General features: G+C 39.6%; 1 long non-coding RNA gene across 1 annotated transcript; it reads left to right on the top strand.

The window, feature by feature from the left end:
- The first annotated feature begins 11,044 nt into the window (after positions 1-11,044).
- LOC127011549 (uncharacterized) lies at positions 11,045-11,943 on the top strand. The gene is made up of 3 exons (XR_007764575.1): positions 11,045-11,238; positions 11,298-11,343; positions 11,401-11,943. It is a non-coding gene; the product is annotated as an uncharacterized LOC127011549 (long non-coding RNA).
- The last annotated feature ends 167 nt before the right edge of the window (positions 11,944-12,110 follow it).

The raw sequence follows: 12,110 nt of genomic DNA on the forward strand, positions 1-12,110 counted from the left end.
ATTTATATTTAAATTGTTTTGGTTGCTGCACTCGTTGTTGCCTTTGAGTTTCGCATGTCTATTTGCGGAGTGCACACAGAGAACCCGGAGCCACGGAACCCAAAGAGCCCCTGGAACCCCTGAGTCACCGGGCCTGTGAAACCCAGAAACCCCAGATTCCCGACTCCCACAGTGAAGACTCGGCTTTCATGGCCATGATTATGTGGCAGCGGCAGCCTTTGACTCTGCCGAAAAAGTGTTGCTCGCTGGTACACTGTAAAAATGAGAAACATCTTCATTATTCAAAACTAATTGCTGACTGTGGACCAAAAAATGTAAATTTAGAGAAAGGTGTATGAACCTATATTTGTTTTAAAAACATTTTTGCTGACTTTGGGTCACTTGCTCCCTGACTTAAAGCTGGAATAATTCTTGGTGTTACTTTAATTTTTTCTTAGTGTACCACCGAGACACTATCCCTGTCCTGACCAGACTCCGCGTGAGCTTTATTTATGCATTTCATTTGGGTCTGCTTGCTGGGGGCCAACTTTTGGTATGGGAACGGTAAGTGGGCAACTGGGAGGATGGTGGATGTGGGTTGTCTGTCGGGTTGCGTTGCGTTGCGACTCGCCTTTGAGTTGATGTATTAAAAATTTTCACACATGGCAGTTGGTTGGCCGGTCGTCGCCTGCGAAGCATCGCCTCTCCGCCAGCACTGAAATTTGATTTTCTGCCCCATTCCCAGGAAAACCAGCCAGCCACCACCATTCGCTTTTCATCTGGAACTTTGGCTGTGCACTTTTCAGCGCTTGATTTGCTGTGAAAATGCTCTGCTGGTTTTTCCAACCCCACTCGCACGCAACTCTGTTGGGGGATAACACGGCCAAAAGCTTTTGACGGTGCGTTCATTATGATTAGCAATTTTCCACGGATGAGTTTGTCTGCACCGGGGGGATGCCTGAGGTTTTTAATAAGAATTTTGGTTGGCTTTACGCTGCATTCGGGAGCAGATGGAGCAGGAGTCAGCGAGTTAGCTAGTGGCTTTTGTGGATTTTGTCAGGTGCACCTTGGTTACTTATTAATTTTGGCTGGATGAGCGCGAAAGCAGGAAGCTCGAGTTACATTATACAAAAACTTTTCCCAGTTGGGTGTTCGCAAAGCATACACAATCAACTAAGGTATTCAATTTTTATTAAAACCTAATTTTAGTTTAAAACTAGTCCCGAGTAGGGGTTCTAAGGTTAAAAGTAATTATAATTACAAGTATGCGAATCAAAAATTATAGGTATACCTAAGATTATATGAAGGTCTATACAATGAAAACTTAACAATTTTATCAAGTAATGGCGTCGCAGCGGCTTCCTTCTTATTGTAATGTTTCACATTTATGTGAACTACTCGGAAATGGTTTTTGGCTTGCCGCTCGGTTGGTGTATTTTTTACCATTAACCATAATGCTTTGTGTCTGTTTCGCCTGACATCTTGTGGCGTATTCGCACATGGAATTGCATTTTTGCGTCATTGTTTGATGGCTTCCGCTGCATATCCTTGCTACTTAAGCTTCCTTTTTGGCTGAAGCGCTTCCTGTTGCCATATTCCCTGGCATTGTGGCAGCTCCCGTTGTTGTCGCAGGCACATATGTACTCCCCGAACTCCCCATTCCTCACTATTATTTCTTTTTTGTAATTTTATTGCTCCCTCTTCTAACGTAGTATAACGCATTGTTGTCAGCGGCAGCGCGTGCCACATCCTTTTGGACTCACTTGTAGTTTTTCTCCTGCCGCGGCGAATGCAAACATGAAAATTGCATAATCCACGCATCGCGATTTATGACTTTTGTGCCAACATGAGTGATGGCAGGACAAACAAATGTCAGGGAAATGCAAAGCGCCTGTCACTTCTTGTGCCAGTCTAACATTTTCATATAAAAACACGAGAAAATATCCTTGGCATCCTTCGCGGATGCGAATCCACCGCAAGGCATTACCATCGGGGATTCTGAGGTTAATCAGCAATTTAGGACGCAAATTGATAGGCATCTTAGCTGCGGCACCGCAGCGCCAATTGCTCAATTAGCCGCCAATGCAGTTGGCCTAAAACAATGCCAATACCACAAGCGGCTTTCCTCCGAGATCCAATCGAATGCTGCATAATTAATTTGCCAATTTGAAGGCGGCTTCGATTCAGTTGGGCCAAAGTTGCAGCTGTAATGCACGGGGAAAATCTACCATATGATAAGCGAAAAAATCCATATAGAAACTCTTTGGTAAAAACAATATTTGTTTAATGCTTTCTTAGAAATAATACTTTTTTAAATGTACTGCACCTTAAGCACCTCGTTGCCACCAGTTCCTTCTCTTTTGCTTTCTTAAAGTCCTATGACCTGAGGCACATTTGTTGAACGTCTTGCGGCCATTTATGAATGGGCGCGTATAAATTTGTGACTTTTTTTGTGGCATTTTACGAGGCAGGTCCATTAAAAAGGGGCCACATATGGCACTAACACGAAGGCAGATACCAAGGCAGAGGCCTCGGGATGTCCGATGTGGAAAAATAAAATGAAATACATAAATTTTACAACGATTTGAGGGACCGCATTTTATAATTGAATCACGTACGACATTTTGAGAGGCGCGCGGAAATAGGAAATAAGTTTTGCCGCTGATATAAATTAGAATCTTAAGGGATTGCCATCGCTGCCGACTTAATCAATACGGCTGCCCTCAGCCTTCGTAGTGTGTTCACTGAGATCAAATTATAACATCAAGCTCCTTTCTTCAATAGTGGTTAATACCTAAATGTTCATTTTGAATAAAAATTGAGAAAAATTCACAAAATTATTTGGACACTGATTCTAATTTTCTTAAACAAAAGCTTTCTTAATTTTTAAACATTTTAGGATCATAACACAATTAAATACAATTTAAATATATGCTCATTTTGTGATTTATATTTTTATTTAATTTAAATTAATTAATTCTGGGGTTTATTATTATTTCACAATATTTTTCTCCGTGTTTTCTTGCAATAGTTCGAGTTTTAAATGCCCAGCCTGCGAATGCTTGCAATTTATGTGACTTGTTTGGCGGCGCAGAAAAGTTGCAGCTAGTTTTTCTTTCGCACTTTTTGGCAGCCAGCAAAAGTTGCATGCGCGCATTTCCGTTTCCGTTTATTAGACCGTGCGAGTGTGTGTGCGTGTAGGTCCTTTCGAGTGTGTGCTTGTGTGTATAAGAAAGAAAGCCTTTTGATTTACTTAGAGGCCGCGGCACGTTTCCTCCAAAGAATCGAACAATTGGCAATTCGCAAACAAAATACAAATCGAAGACGATGCGAATTGAGCTTTTGCAAACTTTTTGTTTTATGGCCATGCGAACACATACACACCAGCCCACACACACATGGATGGAGCGACACGCCAACATTTTGTATCAGTGTGTGCACACTCCATTGGGCCCCAATGATGCGTACAAAATGCAACAGCAACAATTTTTCGGCATTTTTTTAAATGGTAATTTCAGCATCGTCTCTTTTCGCCTTTTTCCCCCCGATTTTCCGTGAATTTTCCCTTCTGGCACCACTGATCTGCTTTTCTCTTGTTGCTACCGCATAGAGCACATTACATGGAAAGCGCTTTTCCATTATTCGTTATTGTAGCTGATTCTTTTTCGTTGTTGTTGTTTTGCCATTGTCCGCATAAAAATGCATTGATTTTATCAAGTGAAAAAATCAAAAATGTTGACATGGCCGCCACATGGGGCAATAAAATATGGTAAGTGCATCGGTGGGCGGATATTTCCATTTGGCGGGGGGAGTGGTTTTTTGATATCTCCGGCGATTTACATTAGTTTTGTGTGCAATTTATGCGCTGGCATAAAATCATTCTGCTGCATCATGTTAAACAAAGTTAGTTATGCGGACATTTTTTCGCTGTAAAATGCGGGTTTGCCTATCCTTTTTTTGGGGATTTTTAAATAATGGTGCAGGTGTCGTAAACCATGCCGCATTTAATTTTGGGTTTTTGTTTGAATTCAAAATTTAATAGGACGTGTTCAATTTTAATATATTTTTTAGTTCGTTGTTCGAAATGTAACGTAAGTATTTTTAAAAATTGATTACGCTTTTTCATGAATTTACATAAATAAATCCATCTTTCAGAATCATAATCCCTCGTTTATTAAGAACTACATTTTATGCAGAAACAAATTTGGTAATAAAATCCGCTTGCTTATTTTGCTTAGTGGATAGGAAAAATGAAAATGTGTTTACATTACTAGTTGTTTATTATACCCTTATTATTTTAGGCAGGAGTTGGCAACGTATTTAGGACGACTTTATATTTGACAAAAACTATTTTTTTCAGCTTAATTTTATGTATATAATAATCCATGAAAATCAAGAAAATGTTTAACATTATTTGTGTCCTCTTTATATTATTTAACTGAGTGTATATATATTTTTCGGAGTCGCAAAGTGATCTTCCTTTCTTGTTGTTCGATGCATTCATTTGTAAAATACTTCAATTTGCATGTTTTACTTTATTTGCTTTTGGCCATGCAAACAAAAGAACATTTTTGATTAGAGTTTCGGCGCCATTCATCTAATTGGCTGAAACTAATATGTGGGAATGTTTGCGAGGCAGCAGGAATTGCAGCCAAAACAGCTAAGTACGTGGCGCCACCGAGTGTGAGAGTCCAAATCTGGGCGCAATCCCATAGCCAAGTCTGAGGTTTTGGGGGCTGCTTTGCGGCATTTTGTCGAGATTTGTTGAGAATTTATGCGCTACCTTAGAGAATTTATGAGTTGCAGTCGAGTGAATTATTTTATCATACGCATGCAGCAGCAACAAACACGGGGGCATGTAAAGTCCTTGCCACAACAAGCTGCAGCAGCAGCAACACAGCAAACTAAGGCCTGCTGCACAGTTTAAGCTACTAATTTCACATGCAAAAGTCTTCACTAAGCTGGCATTTTAATCTTGCCCGAGTGGTGGTGCTGCTGCGTGTGTGTGTGTGCGTGTGTTACGGTGTGTGTACATGTGTAAGTGCGATGGGCGTGGCTGTGGGCTTGTAAGTAATTAAGCACTCGTCCTGCTGAAATGCCTACACACTAAATAATAGCATTGGCCGTGGACGAATTTGTTTCCTTTTTTCTAATTTTAGCTCAGCAAGTGTGCACTTAAATTTAAATTTAAAAACAAATAAGAAATGTTGTCTTATAAATATATTACAAATACAATTTGAAATGCTGAAATGCTTTCATTTATTTAAAAATACCAACTTATGTAAAGTTTACTACATTTTATGGATTTTTAGGCCATAATTCTTGATAAAATAAGAACATTATTTTTATAAAGGACTTTATTTTCGGATCACTTCTTGTGGCAGAAACTTACAGACTCTTTATTAATTTTTTTCCCTGTGTAACCTGTTTGCACAGATTTAACTTGTAGTCGAGCCATTGATATGCGTTTCCCGGGGGGAAAGCCTCGAACTGGGCTTAAGTTGCTCGGGAGTCCTGTCAAATGGGCTCGTCCTTCTGCTGCTACGGCTGCTGCTCCTTCCGATCCTTCAGCTCTCGATGCGGCCGTTGCCGTTGCCGTTGCCATTGCCGTTGTATTTAGGCCTAATGCCTTGCACTTGTTTGCAAATTGCATTGGGATAACAACAAGCTAGTGCCACCGCTTTCTGCTCCTGCATCCTTCGGCATCCTGCCTCTGCTGCTGCTCCGGCTGCCCATTCTTAACCCATTGTTTGTGCTGTGCCGTTGCCAGGTGTCCAGATTGCAGTTCGTGCTCGAGCCCAGGCTAATCAATTTGCATGCTGCGCAAGCTGATTTACCTGCTTCTGCCACCTGCTTTCCCGAGCCGCATTTCCCTCCGCCGCCGCCACTGGCTTTTCATTTAATTTCCAGCCGGCTCCTGCTCCTGCTTCTTTCCTTGCCGGCTGCACATTTGCATTCTGGCGCCGAGTCACGTCAAACGGAATTGCCTCTCGAAATGAAAAAAGTTTTTTAATTTTACACATGCTGCGATTAAGATGTCAAAATGTCAATTGTTGCCCAGAAAATATAAGGAAACTATTGCAGTTAGAGCACTTTTGCAGAGAAGTTTTGTTTTGGATATTTGTTTCCTTTTATACAATATAAAAATGTTTGAAAAAGTTTAATATCCCCATGCTAACATCAAAAATATCACTGGAAACGTACTCAAAATGCCAACCAAATACTTGAGATATTAAGGACGCGTGCTGTCAATTAATCCGATAGACCAGTACTTTGATCTGCCGAAAGGGTTAGGATGGGCGACCCAGAGACCGTCTATTAAGGACCTGCCATGTGCCGACCATTTAAGCATGAATTAATTAAAATGCCAGCACATAAAGCACAAAATGAACACCCCTCCCGTTACCGGGTGTAATTCTATGTATGGGTTATGGCTACTTTGACGTATTTGCCGTTCATAATTAGCTTCATTACTCATTCATCTTTGCATTCATTCATTAGAAACCAATTGACAGTTTAATTAAGTTTTCGCTTTTCGTCCCTCGTTTGTCTTCGCTCTGGCCGACGCCGAACTTTTCCGCAAAATAAAAAGTTTAAACAAAACGGTGTGGAGGCTGCCAGGGTGGAAGTACGAAGGGATCTACACAAAGTGGTGGCCGGCAGTGCCTAATTGGCACCCAATTAGGCATAAATATTTGGCTGTGTGGGCAATAAAACAATTATTCGTGCCATACTTCATCACAGGGCTGCGCTTTTGACTCTTCACTTAGGGGCCTTCGGAGATTCGGACTGAAAGCTGCCTTTGACCTTCTCGACGGGGCTCTGACGTCCTGATTAGGTTCCCTAATTGAGCATAGTTAAAAGCATTAGCTGATTGTGGTGAAAAAATTAAGAGTTCGGCTCAAAAGGGTTGTGAAAGTGGAAAGAGTGTCGGATGGAATCTAAATTTTGATCGGCAAACGGGCTTAGTTAAAGTATTTAAAGCTTTAAATGTTTTGAGTCCTTTAAAGATTAATAATTTCCGAAAGACTAAATTAAAATAATACTTTATTTTTCAAAGTTAAAGGCAATGGTTAGAGTACGTTAAATGTATAAAGTCCGATTAGGGTTAACAGTAAGAAAAAATAAACTACTTTCCGTATTTTATGATTATGGAAAATTTGGAAACTTTTTTAATTAAATTTTTGAAAATCTATCTAAAAATTATATACCATTTTTTTAAAGTGGATTTTGGAACAGATTTTCAACTAATTCTATCTGGGAACTAACCTTAACCGCATTTACCTGCTTTCCGTGCCGGAAACTTGATAACTTGCACTTACAAATTATAGTAAATGCTGCTCTACTCCACTTTAAACTTGAATTCGGGGCACTTAGTGCTCGTTTCATGCTCCTCCATCGACTAACATTCAAAGTTGGCCGCATCAAGCCACATTGTTAGCGCTAACTACCAGGAAAGGCCTCTGGCGTTTTCTGTTCCAGGCTGTGTCCTGTTAATGAAATGTCGAATCCTGAGCAAGGACCTCGTGCCCCCCCCGTCGCCCAAACACTTTTCGTATGTGTGTGTGGGCGCGGCTTGTTCGCGAAAGTTGATAAAAGCGCCGCGAGACAAATTCTGATGTGGGTGGCATGCGCATGTACGTATGTATGATGTAGTTACCTGTGATGAGGGCGATGGGATGACGGGGATGCGGCCTGGCCAGGATGCTGTACATCAACCTGCCGCTGTTGCCGTTTCGGTTGCATGTTTATCGTGTTTGCGGCTCATTAAATGCGGCTCATTAGGCCCGGTCAGAGTTCACAGGCGAACCGAACTGGCTGCATCGTCAAGAGGCTGAGTTCTCCGCTCATCCCCGGCATATCCAGCCATATTATGCTCATGTGTGTTTTGGCTGGCAAATTAATATGATTTTCGATGCCTTTCTGTTTGTACAGGATATATCGAAATCCGAAAGTAGCAATCCTGTCAAATATTATACTCGAAATTAAACAAAAACAGAAGCGTAATCAGAATCCATGCCACAGATGAAGCCTCTCCAAGTGTTTAATAGAGTGGACCTTGTCAAAAGCATAATCAACATTTTATTCAATGTTATTATACCTAGCCAATAAATTATTTTAAAATAAAAAGATGCTTAAATAATTGAGTTAATAAATTAATTCATTTAATAGGAACATAAAAAATATAAAAAAGCTTATTTTGCTACTCTGTTTCATAAAAGAGATTCTTGCGGCACTGGTTAAAATTTCATCAACCTTTTGTTCACAACTTTTTACATCCAATATTTCTTGTACAAAGAAATACTTTAATATTAAAAAGCGGACAGTTTATAATCTTAGTTAGGTCCACCCTGACTAGCAGACAGAAATCATTCTATGCCGGGCCAGAATCCGAATGCAAGTCCTAATTGAAATCGACTATGTTGATCATGGGCTTCCCTTCCCCTTCCTTTCACGGTCTTCTGCCGATGACAGATGTCGGAGAGAAGTCTGCTCCTTTCCTTTCTCCTTGCTCCCTTCTGCCCTTCTGATGAATTGATGCAATGTTTAGGCCTTTTTATGAGCCAAATCCCTGTGTCCGTGTGTTTGTCTGGCCGTCAGTGTGTTTGTGGCTGACAAACAGCTTAAAACCTTGATGGACATTAGGCTACCAGAGGGGAGAGGCCATGGCGAGGTGGGCAGTTTTACATTTCAACGTCTGTTGGACCAAAAACCAAACCAAAACCCGAACCAAACGAGCGATGGAGAGCGCAAACAAATGCGCTTTGAGGCCTTTCACTCACTTTGGCTAGGTAGCAATTACTGTTTGTTTATGCATTTGTTATTGTTGCCGTTGCAGCCAAAGAAGTAGAATTGAAATTTGAAATTCATAATTCAATTGAAGTTGTGCTTGGCTGGCAGCATCAACAAAGCCCGAGACCAACAAATGGTATTACACAGATGCACATAGAGAAATATATATATGTTCATTTTGCATGTATAAAAGATCAATTTGGTTGTTGACTAAGAAATTGAAGATAGAAATTCCAATGTTAAGTCTAGGTACTCTTCGAAAAACAAACAACGTAGAACTCCTTACATTTACATTTTAAAATTTTACATTTGTAACCCAAAGCAAATTTTAATGGAGATATTTGCATATTTATAGGGGAAAACATATTAGTTTAGATAGTTAGATGAAATATATAAAATTTAATAATTAATTTTTGAAATAATCTCCAATCATTTCTTTCTGTGCAGTGGAAGGAGGCGGGGTCGCCAAAGGCGGGCTGCGTTTATGTGTGTTAATTGAATGCAGTTGCAATTGCAGCAGTACAGCAACCGAATGCATTGGCAACTGGAATTTCTTTGATCATTTTGCCGGAGAAGGAAATACGAAAAATGTACGATGGCAAAAAAAATGCCAGCTCCTTTATATACGTCCATTTGCTGACATTTTGTTTAAAATGCATAAATCATCAAATGCTGCAGTGTCATAAACGAAGCAATGCACAAATACACCGAGACAATAAATAGATATGCGCTTGCATACGAAAATCAAACACGGATATTATTATTTTGTGAGCTCGGCAAAAAGCAACAGAAGCAATGAGCAAAAAAAGAAAAGCAGCAAAAAGAAGAAAGGAATTCAACTAGAACGAGGCAAAATTCGAACCCTCCTCGCCAGTTGCAATAAATCTGCTGGGGCAGTCATAAATATTGATTTCGAAATTGTCCCTTTGCATGGTGTGTCCCCATGAGTGTGTGTGCGTCCCCTGAGTGTGTGTGTCCCCTGAGTGTGTGTGTGTAATAGCCACGCCCACTTCGACCCACTTTACTTAGATTTGTCGCTCATATTAGCTGCAGAAATGAAAATCGTTTTCCAATCGTATTCTTGTCGTTTACCTTTTGCTCTTGCCGTTTCCGCCCCCGCATTTCCCATTTTCCTTTTCCCACTGCCCAGTGTTCCATTCAAGTGTAATTTGCAGTTGCTTTGCCTGTCGTTGTTATTCTTTTGCTGACAAACGCTCTTTCCCCATACTCTTCTAGATTCAAGGTCCTTCTTTCTGGGAAATATTTATTCTTCATATTACGTTTTGCAAAAATTATGCAAGGGACCTCATTTATTTATATTCACTGATAAACTAACAGGTAAGGAACAGAAAAACCATATATGGCGTTTTTTAATTTTGTATAAAATACAACATAATAAAGCCCCTGAAATACCTTTATGAAATATCGTTTACCCTATATACACTTCAAATAAGAAGTTGTATTTAAATATATAAGCTTTTTTTTAGTGTTGTAATATGGTTATTAAAGTATAATATTTACTTAATTAAAATAATATTTTAACATATTGCCTTTTAAAAGCTAAGTTCGTCAGAGAGCATTCATCAGTCGGCCTTGACCTATACTTCGAACCTTCTCGAGTGTTGAACTCAATATTTTCAATATGATGGCAATCGGGTTTTGCGTTTGATGCTTTCGTCATTGACCGTCGATGGTCGATGGTTCCCATGGATTCATCTTATGTCGCTCATCTTGAACCCTTGTTGTTGCATTTGCTGTTTGTGCCGCCGCCGTTTGGCAGAAAAGTTTCGAATTTATGATCCGTCACTGACTTTAGAATTATGGCCAATGCTAACTGGCAGGTGGTTTGCCAGTAAAACAGGGAAAGGCTGGCAGAGAAAGGGTAGGACATCCAAAGGGACGACACATATGCTGGACTCAGACTGAAATTGAAATTAAAGTCATAATTCATTGAGGGCCGGAGTCGTGGGCGTCGACTTCGGCTTGTAGCTGCCACTCGTCCAGTTTCTGACACTAGTTTTGTCCATGATACACGGAGAGAAAGTATTCTAAGACCTTGAAAATTATTTACTCACATAAAAACCCTCAAAGTTGAAAATATGGAGCTATCTGTGTTCTGTTTTTTACTCTAAATAAAAAAAAAAAAAACTGAAGCGGACCTTAAAAATAAAAACACTGGCAAAGCTCAAGATTATCAAAATACAAATAAATCCATAATAAAAAACAGAATACCAGCTCATCTCGCGACATTATGTTAGTTGTGTGTGGGATTTTCGCTTGAAAAGATGAGTTCTCTGCGATGGCTAGCTTTTGGCACCATTTTGCTGCTTCATCAGGGATCGGGCCAATTTCTAGATGAGAATTGTGCGATTATTAATCCTTTTGACGGGTCATCCTCGTCTCCTTGGTTAGCGGAAGTTCGAACACCTTCCGAGTTAATTTGCTCTGGCACTCTGATTAACAAACGTTTGTACTCAATTCAGAATGTATATACCGAACATATTATCAATGCTTTTATTTCTTAGAATATGTTCTGACTGCTGCAAGTTGCATAAAAAACCAAACCAAACTGTAAGTTATAAATACAATCAATCCATTAAAAAATAATTTATTTAATATTTTTAACAGCACTGTTCGCTTGGGGAAAAGCTGCGATAAAGACAGCACTCAAAGTTTCCCTATATCAAATGCCTACATTTACAAGCCATATTCCGAAATAACAAAAAAAAATAATATTGGTTTGCTTAAATTGCTAATGCCAGTGCAATATAGTGCCAATGTACAACCATTATGCATTACAAAAGACAGTTCAGGCCAAACCACCGGGCTTACCTTTAAAATATTGAACAATAAGCCTGAAGTAGGTAAATGGTGTCAGGTAAAATCATTTTTTGGTAATTATTGTGCTGACAAGATAAGTGAAAGGTATTTGGCATCAAAGCTCATTGGGAGTCCCTGGACTAATATGATTTTTAATGGACCTTTGGGGCGCTGCATACAACATGGAATACTTAGTTATCGTAATGCAGAAATTAATGAAGACACTTACACCAATATTTTTGCTTATATCGATTGGATAGTAGAGCTGGCCTTAGAAGTTGATATTCTTTTTCCAAATTCCGAACTAGAGCATTAAATGCGGTATAAACAATACATGTTAAAATTATTTCATACTGATATATATTTTAATGAAATAAAGTCATGTCATGAACTCACGACCTAAAGCCTTATCTTTTTACGAACTGGGAAAACCAGCTTTATAATAAATCATGTACATATATTTCTTGAGTACTGATAAGCGACTCATAAAAGTCTCTCTGAGCAAACTGGCGGTTGAA

Source organism: Drosophila biarmipes, chromosome 3R, assembly GCF_025231255.1.
Source record: "Drosophila biarmipes strain raj3 chromosome 3R, RU_DBia_V1.1, whole genome shotgun sequence".
Taxonomy (NCBI): Eukaryota; Metazoa; Arthropoda; class Insecta; order Diptera; family Drosophilidae; genus Drosophila; species Drosophila biarmipes.